A 9,079-nucleotide genomic window follows, 5' to 3' on the forward strand; every position below is an offset into this window, starting at 1 on the left:
AAGGGAGGGAGGAAGGAAGAAAGAAGGGAGGAAAGGAAAGAAGGGAGGAAAGGAAAGAAAGGAGGAAAGGTAAGAAGGAAGCAAGGAACAGAGGAAAGGAGAAAAGGAAAGAAGGGAGGAAAGGAAAGAAGGAAGGAAAGGAAAGAAGTAAGGGAGGGAGGGAGAAAGGAAAAAAAGGGAGGGAGGAAGGACAGAAGGAAGGAAGGAATAGTTAAAACAGAAGGGGTCAATTTGACCCGGGAGGACGACAGGAAGGTTAAAACACTGATTACATGCTAGTGATATGTGGCAGCAGAATGACATTAACCATCTTTATCTTCAATATGACGTTTTTTAACAAATACTAAATACAGATTAAAAAGAAACAATGGAGCAGACATTGAGACTCCGTTCCAGCAAAGATTGATACTAAGGGACTTAATGCACATACATGTCTGTTTTAACACACGCTAATATGATATTATGCTTTATTACAACTATTATGACAACTTTAGCTTATCAGTAGCTTCATCCATGATTCACTGGCTTATTCATAAGTTGTTTGGCTATCAGCTGACGAGTAACATCCAATCATATTCATGCACATTGCCATCATAACTCGACACCTCTCACAATTTATCTGCTGATATCTTCTTACCAACAATGTTTGCCCTGTGTCCTGCAAATTACATTTATACACTGCTAGTTTGTTTGTTGCGATTATGTTCTATATTACAAATAGGAGCATTGATTACGCTATTGATCAGATCCACAGACTGTATAAAAAGAAATGGACGTAACATCCGTGACGTCACCCATTGGTTTGTGGACTGCTGCTCGGAAGCCAATAGTTTCGAATCTTGGCAGAGAGTCATGGGCGGAAGTATGGGCGGAGCCAACGGCGGAGCAGGGAGGTTGCTATGGTTGCAAGGGCTGGATCTCGACGACATTGGGCAATCAACCTGTCAATCAGGACGTAGCCACGCCCTAATGCATACCCTGCTTTATCGTCACATATAAAATCAGGGAGGCCAAAATGTCCCAAATGAACATCATACTGCATTGAAGAAGGCTTTAAACTAGCGATTGAGACCATAAACACATTTTGAAAACGTTTACTGAGGTTAGAAATCAAGTGAGAAGTTGGTGAATTCTCCATTGACTTGTATAGAGACGGTCGCCCCCGGTGGCCTTTTGATAGAATGCAGTTCTAAGTTACTTCCAAGTTGGCTTCATTTCAGAGGACAGGAACTCCCCGCCTGATCAGATCTCATGAATGTGCTCCTCATTTTGAACAGGTGACTTTAAAATGACCGATTTACGACAGTTTTTGAATCCAACTTTGAACACTTTACAATGTAAACATTACAGCCAAAACTGTTCTTGCATAAGGTCCAATGTTTTTTGACTGAATGAAGCTACAGGGGGTTAGACAGCAGAGCCTGGGTTCACATCCTGAGTCCTGCATGGTTCGACAATAAAAGCACATTGGTTTCGGTTAATGAAAGTGATCATAGTTTCCATTAAATGTCTTGTGCTTTACATGTGCTCATTCTACTTTTATCAACACCAGTCTATGTATGGGAAATGGCAAAAGCTTGTGATATACACTTTATTAGGAACACCTGTGAAATCTAATGCAATCCAATACAACAGCTCTGCTATTGATTCTACTTTTTTGAAGATTATACATTTCCAGTTTTAGTTGACGTTGTCATTAAGGTGAAAATTCTACTTTCTTTGTTATTGAGGTCATAGTTGGGTGGTTGAGTGCATTATATTTAAAAGTGTTCCCACTCATGTTCCTAATAAAGTGCTTGGTGAGTGTATGCTGAGTAAATTTGACATAGAGCACATCTTCTCCCCTTTAATGGGAATAATTCTGGCTGTAGTTGGGTGGCTCCGTCTTGGACCAGTTGGGTTGTTATTTGATAAGTGATTTGCTGTTTCCGCTGAGCAAACATTATGACCAATGATCGCTGAAGCATACGAAACATCTGTTGGATTGTCAGATATTCCATCCAGAGGCTTGTGTTTCGTGATCTCAACCGTGCAATGTTACAGCAACGTTAATCCTGATCACGTCAGAGTCTAATCTTCACCAGCAGTAAAATATGACACTGTTTTAGAGTCAAAAAGTGGTTTTAATTTACAAGGGCACTGGGTTTAATATTGTCGATGGGACGCCTGATTTCTTTGTTGGCATCATTCTACATCACGTCTGTCTGACAGTTATCACTTGACCGGCTCAACAATGTCTTGTGTTTTTGGAATCTCATTCCTTGGAATTACCAAAGGTTATATTTGACCTCTGCTGATGGCTGTATCATATCCTCAGATAACAGCTGCCTCTTCACTTAGACTCACACCCGCCAGAATTAGAAATAAGAGAACCGAGCAGGTGGGGTCATCTGGACAGAGGAGAGCGTCAACAGTTGATGGAGTAGTTTTAAAATTTGCTTACTCGCCTCCTTTGCCAGAGTTAAATTAGAAGCCACTTTTATACTTGCTTATGCCTAATAACTATGGAGCTAGAGTTAAAAATACATCTACAAACACCTCTAAAACTAGACAAAGTCACATTACAGCACGTAGTTAACTGCATGTTTCTGTTACAACCAAACACTCCAGCAGCTGATTTCACTGATTAGTTCCTCCTCTCTGAATCAAAGTTGTTAATTAGTGAAATCAGCTGCTCTCAATGTCACGTCTTTTAGCAGCTCTGAATTAAAACAAGACACTGCAACAGGCACTGGCGTTAAAGTGTTACATTACAGTTATTGGGTGACACATTTAATTAAAATTGAAGATGAGAAATATTTGTCGATGTGTTGTGTGTGACCCCCACAAACATGTCTTTAACAGGGCTAATGGCACCAAGGCAGGTTTGGACACTGCTCGACTGCGATGCATTTAATATTCTGCAACTAAAGATCTGTTGAAATACAATATCTGAATTTGAGTTGCATGTGCATGCTTTTACACTAAATGAAATAAACACTTAAGCTCAGGAATAAACTCCACATTGCACTAAATACTGTGTATCCCGTTGCAGCTTTCAGGCTTGGCAGCTCTGACGTGACGAAGGCTTGAAAGGAGAAAGGAACGAGGTTAATAAGGAGGTGAGTCTCGTCAACTGAAGGTGGAAAAAGACTGACAGCTCCAAGGTTTCAGTCCAATCTGTCATTATCAGATGCTGGTGTCATTCAGAGTTACAGCTTCTATCCATTGTTTACATGATGTTTTCTCCCATTTGGCTTGACATGATTTGGTTTGGGGATCAACCAGCAAACAATAAGAACAGAACAAGAAATATAACAAGCTAAAGTATAAAGACAGCAGCAGTCAGAGTGGAAGATATTGTCAGAAGTTTTAAGTCTTCAGCTTCAGTTCCTCAAATTTCCACTAGATGGTGCTCCAAACTCCTAAAACTAAGACAGTTTAGAATTAATGGGAAAAAACTTTTCTAGAAAAATAAAGAACCTTTTTAAGTAATATGACTTTTATTGAAGTCTTTTGTAAATTTTGTGCTCTATCTTTAAAAAAAAAAAAAAAAGTGTAATATAACAAAACAATTACAACAATAACATAAGTATATTTTTTTCACAACACACATTTTCCACCAACTTGGCTCTTTGTTAATGTGTCTTAGTGGATATTCTTATATGATTTAATTGTTTAATATGTTTAAACACCATCAACAGCGTTACAGAGATTAGTTTCTCTTCTCTTGCTTTGTGTGAGACAGAAAGCCTCATACAGCAGCAGGTACACCATCGCCTCCATGTCCTCCATTGTTTATGTGTTTGTGTCGCGTATAAAACGAAGTCACGGCAGTTTTGCGGGGTCGTTGCTATGGCGACCCGGCCCACGTTGAGTAGGTACCTTTTTGTAATGGAAAAGGTCGTTCCTGGAACCGAGTCGAGCCGAGTCGAGTCGAGTAGTGCTGGAACTGTATAGTGGAAAAATGCCAAAACTTTGTAAAATTAGTTACTGAAATGTTGACACTAAGGAAGTTTTGTCTGATGAACACATTTTCAAATATTTGCTATATAGAAATACGGAGTATATTCATGTTGAGACAACCTTAGTGACAAGCAGTAATTCCAACCTTAAACCATCCTTACGGGCGACAACACATGACGCATTCTCTTCCATACTACAAACACAACCAGATGGTGGATGGATCTGAGTAAACTACTATTTCTGTCCAGGAGTGTGAATCAAATATAAACACACGCATACTGTTGTACACTAACACATATCGTCATGCATGCTTTCACATAGCGAGGAAAGGGCGCACACTTCAGTCGCATTTTCAAACTCGGACCTACTCGAACATTCCTGAGGCTCGAGTTGTGTTTCGACCGTCTTGGTAGAAAACACCCGCTCGTCTCTTTGACAGAACCATGAACTTGACCCCCAGCATCAACCTCCGATGCTACATTCCCAGCATGACTCAAATCCATCATCTCTGCTGTCTGCACCTCACTCAGGCTTGTCACCACCTTAAACGCCTTTAGTCCTATAGTTTGACCAGCTAAATGCTTACAGCTCCACTGACGCCTTCACTGGTTAATAAGTCTGAGGGGATCACTGCTGAGGAGTTAACTAGAAGATCAATAACACTAGGGCTTTTTATGGATGTAATGATAGGGTGTAATGTTACTCACTTGTATATATTTAGTCTTCGATGTTCTTAATATAGATCTCTCTTTCTGTTAGACTTAGTCACTAAAAGGTGAAAAAAAAGGTGAAAATAGCCTTTTTATTTCTGCTCTGGTACTTTATTGACTCTTTCTTTTCACAAATCTGTAATTTTCTAATAGGAAATTAGGAAATAGGAATTATAGGAAAAATAATGGTTTCATTCATCAATCCTTTGTTATTGGAAGTCTTAGTTTCCATATATGTTAAAAAGCTTGTTATGCTTAGGCTGCTTGTTTACAGTAAAGGCTCCTTTTTTAAATTTATTTAAATGATTTAATTCTTTGAGAAATGCCGAAATGGTGAAGCTTAGATGGGCAACATACCTTTTAATAAACAAATTCAGTTGCCTTTGACTTTAAACAATATAGTCTATATCAGGGGTCCAGACCAGAGCATTATAATGTCCGTTTTATTTTTCAGTACGTCGAAGTAGCATTGTAGTTACATCAGCATCTGTGTCGAGTGGGGCTTCTACTTTCAATCCAAAGCCTGATATGTGTTATTCTTCTGCACTGTAGACCTCAACAACTCATTGAGTAACGCTACACTGGGTGACGTGTTACTTCATTATGATTCATTGGTCACATAATGGCTCCAACGACAGTGATGGTGTGGCGGTTGTGTACTCTATCTCTGTTCAATCAATCAATCAATCTTTATTTGTATAGTGCCAAATCACAACAAAGTTATCTCAAGGCACTTTCCACATAGAGCAGGTTCTAAACCGAACTCTTCAGGTTTAATTTTAAAGACACCCAACATTCCCACATGAGCGAGTGATGTTGCGTTGTGTTATGGAAGAAGCACCACCGTCACTTTCGGCATCACCCTGCCATTTATTCTGATGGTAAAAGCAGTGATATCCCACAGTCAGTCTCTCACATGGACTTCTCAAAAATGCTAAAATAAAATCACATAAAATTAGATAAGTTTGACTTGGTGCTAGCTAGCAGCTGCGCCATACTATTTACATACAGAGCTTAGCTAGCAAACCACCGATTACGTGGTGCACTCAACACCCTGACATACAGTATATAAGGTACAGAAACACACTCTTAGCCCTCCCTCCCTACTTAGTCCTTTCCTTCTTTCCTTCCTTCCTTCCTCCCTACTTACTCCTTTCCTTCTTTCTTTCCTTCCTCCTTCCTCCTTTCCTTCCCTTCCTTCATTCCTTCCTTCCTTCCTTCCTCCTTTCTTTCCTTCCTTCTCTCCTTACTTCCTTCCTCCCTCCCTCCCTCCCTCCTTACTCCTTTGCTTCCGTCCTCCCTCCTTCCCTTCCTCTCTCCTTACTCCTTTCCTTCCTTCCTCCCCTCCTTCTCTCCTTACTTCCTTCATCCTTCCCTCCTTACTCCTTCACACTCTTAGCTATAAAAGCAAGGTTAATAGCTCTATTTTTACGGAGCTGATAAAATGTGCACCTACCACAGAGACACATAGACTGTTACCTGAGTTCAGGCTCACCAGCAGAGGGCAGTCAGTCTCTCACATGGACTTCTCAAAAATGCTAAAATAAAATTAGATAAGTTTGACTTGGTGCTAGCTAGCAGCTGCTCCATACTATTTACATACAGAGCTTAGCTAGCAAACCACCGATTACGTGGTGCACTCAACACCCTGACATACAGTATTTTCCCCAGTAAACGGAGGCTTAAGTCGTCATATAAGGTACAGAAACACACTCTTAGCCATAAAAACAAGGTTAATAGCTCTATTTTTACAGAGCTTCAAAAGACTGTTACCTGAGTTCAGAGCGAACCAGCAGAGGGCGCTGCACTCATATTACAATCATAGTCTCTGTTGTAGGTCCAGGTTGTAAAAAAATGGTAATTATCCTTTAAGTTTGCATGAGTACAAGGTGGTAATATTAAAGGCAAACGTGCAACTGCAACAAACCAGTAAAAACATAAAAACAGGTCTACAGCTATCCCAAAATAAAAACACTTTAACACACCTTTTAATAATTCATGCATGAATGCCTTTAAGAGCACACCTCAAGGTAACGTTATCTACATGGAAACTGAATTCCTGTCCACCTGAAATCATGCCCACACATTTATTATAGCTCCAAGTGTTAATATGAGAGGACCCTCTACAGCCAGAGAAGGCTCTGGAAGCTTTACTAAGTTCTCCAAACAGCAATCCAAGATGATACACTAACCAGGCCAGCCAATGGTTACTGATATTTATAGATGGCAGAAATATGAGCTTGATAAGCACTTTATTTGGGGCAATAGTTATAGTTATATAAGTAAGTTATATAATGGTTTCACTGATGGTTTAATGTCTTTAACCTAATCTAAACCTGTTTCTGACCTCTAAAGAATCTAGATTTTATTTTTTTCTACTGCATGGCTTTTTAAAATGTATTTTTATGCTCTGTGAGGTTATAAATCACAATGACGAATACTCCTATTTTGGTTGGATCATCGTAAAACTTTGGTTCTCGTAGTCCATCTTTAAAATTCTGGTAATCATGAGATCCTGCCACCGTTAAACTTGTGTATTATATATATGAAATTTGGAATTCATTGGCATCTCAAGACTTTTTTGTATGTCTCAAGAAAACCTCAGAAACAGAAACATCTTTTGATCAGGTTTTAAAGATGGCTGCTGTACTGTACTAACCCTAACCCTGTTGGATTCTACTCTAGGAGCCAAGCATACCTTTACAACCCGTAAACAACTTCCATAAGCATCTCTTAATCTGGCAACAGATAACAGAACATAAAATAAGTAGGTCAAGAGAGGATGTCCCACCAAAACCAACGTAAGCGGTTGCAGCCGACAAGGATCAAATTGTGTTGATCTGAAAGAGCGACTCATTCAGTGCACAATAAAACTGGCCAAGAAAGAGTTTAACCCTCCTGTTGTCCTCAGGTCAAGGAAGGAAAGAAGGAAGGAAGGAAGGAAGGAAGGATGGAAAGGAGTAAGGAGGAAAAGAGTAAGGAATGAAGGAGGGACTGAAAGAAGGAAGGGAGTAGGTAAGGAAGGAAGGGAGTATGGAAGGAGCAAAGAAAGAGGGAAGGAGGGGAAGAACGAAGGAAAAAATAAAGAAAAAGGAAGGAAAGAAGGAACAGTCAAAACAGACGGGGTCAATTTGACCCGGGAGGACGACAGGAGGGTTAAGGTAGTTTTAAGACTGTATCCCTAAATGTAAAGTCTGTTTTAGCTAGCTTGGTTAGCTTAGAAACTTTGTTCTCCGTTAGCTTGCTAGCAACCTTCAGCTCTTTCCTCTGTTCAAAGGTGTTTTGCAGCAGTTGGAGGACTCTACGACGCTCGGCTGGTTCTTTACTTAACCCTGTATCACCAAGTGTATCATATTGGATACATGAGTTTTAGAGACATTTAAATCATCAGTGTGTCATATTTCATTCCTGAAAACCTGATGTTTAAAATCAGATCCATGTAGTACAAAGATAAACCAATGCTATGTTGAATTACTAAATATTTTGTAGTTTATTTTATGGTAGATTCCTGTTGAGATGTGTTTATCAAATTACAACAGGTATAGAAGTCTGTAAATCTGTCAATTTGTGCATTATATATTATTATCATGCATAAAAAAGAAGTTTAAATGGTGTTATGAGCTTTATGCAGGACCTTAACCCTTAAACAGGCCTTACTAGTTATGTCATTTCCACCTAAAGTAAGGAAGGAAGGAAGGAAAGAAGGAAGGAAGGAATGAAGGAAGGAAGGAAAGGAAAGGAGGAAGGAAGAGAAGGAAGGGAGGAAGAAGGAAGGAAAGGAAGGAGGAAGGGAAGGAAGGGAGGAAGAAGGAAGGAAAGGAAGGAGGGAGGAAGGAAGGAAGGTAGGAAGGAAAGGAGGGAAGATTGAAGGAAAAGAGAGAGGAAGGGAAGCAAGGGAGGAAGAAGGAAGGAAAGGAAGGAGGGAGGAAGGAAGGAAGGAAGGTAGGAAGGAAAGGAGGGAAGATGGAAGGAAAGGAGGGAGGAAGGGAAGGAAGAAAGAAAGGAAGGACAGATGAAGGAAGGAAGAAAGGACAGAAGGAGGGAACATTTACCCTAACAGCTGAACTTAGATCTGAGGAAGGAAGGACAGATGAAGGACAGAAGGAAGGAAGGAAGGAAGGAAGGACAGAGGAAGGACCCGGGAGGACAACAGGAAGGTTAAAGAGTCTGTATCTCCTGGTGCACGTTGTCTGTTTAAGGGTTAAAAAAGTTGTATTCAATATGTTTTCATGTGTTTAAAAAAATCATGCTATGAAAAATTAATTGGGTCCAAGGTCCAATAAACTCTAGTTTCAAAGAATTTTAATTTTCTGGCAATTATTTGATGGTTCAGGCTTTATAGGGTTAAAAAACCAGCCGAGGTGAATCTCCACATCCGAGAGGCGCGAGTGAAGGCGGCTGTAGTGAGACGCTGTCATTTGAGC

The sequence above is a fragment of the Scomber japonicus genome, chromosome 5, assembly GCF_027409825.1.
Source record: "Scomber japonicus isolate fScoJap1 chromosome 5, fScoJap1.pri, whole genome shotgun sequence".
Lineage (NCBI taxonomy): Eukaryota > Metazoa > Chordata > Actinopteri > Scombriformes > Scombridae > Scomber > Scomber japonicus.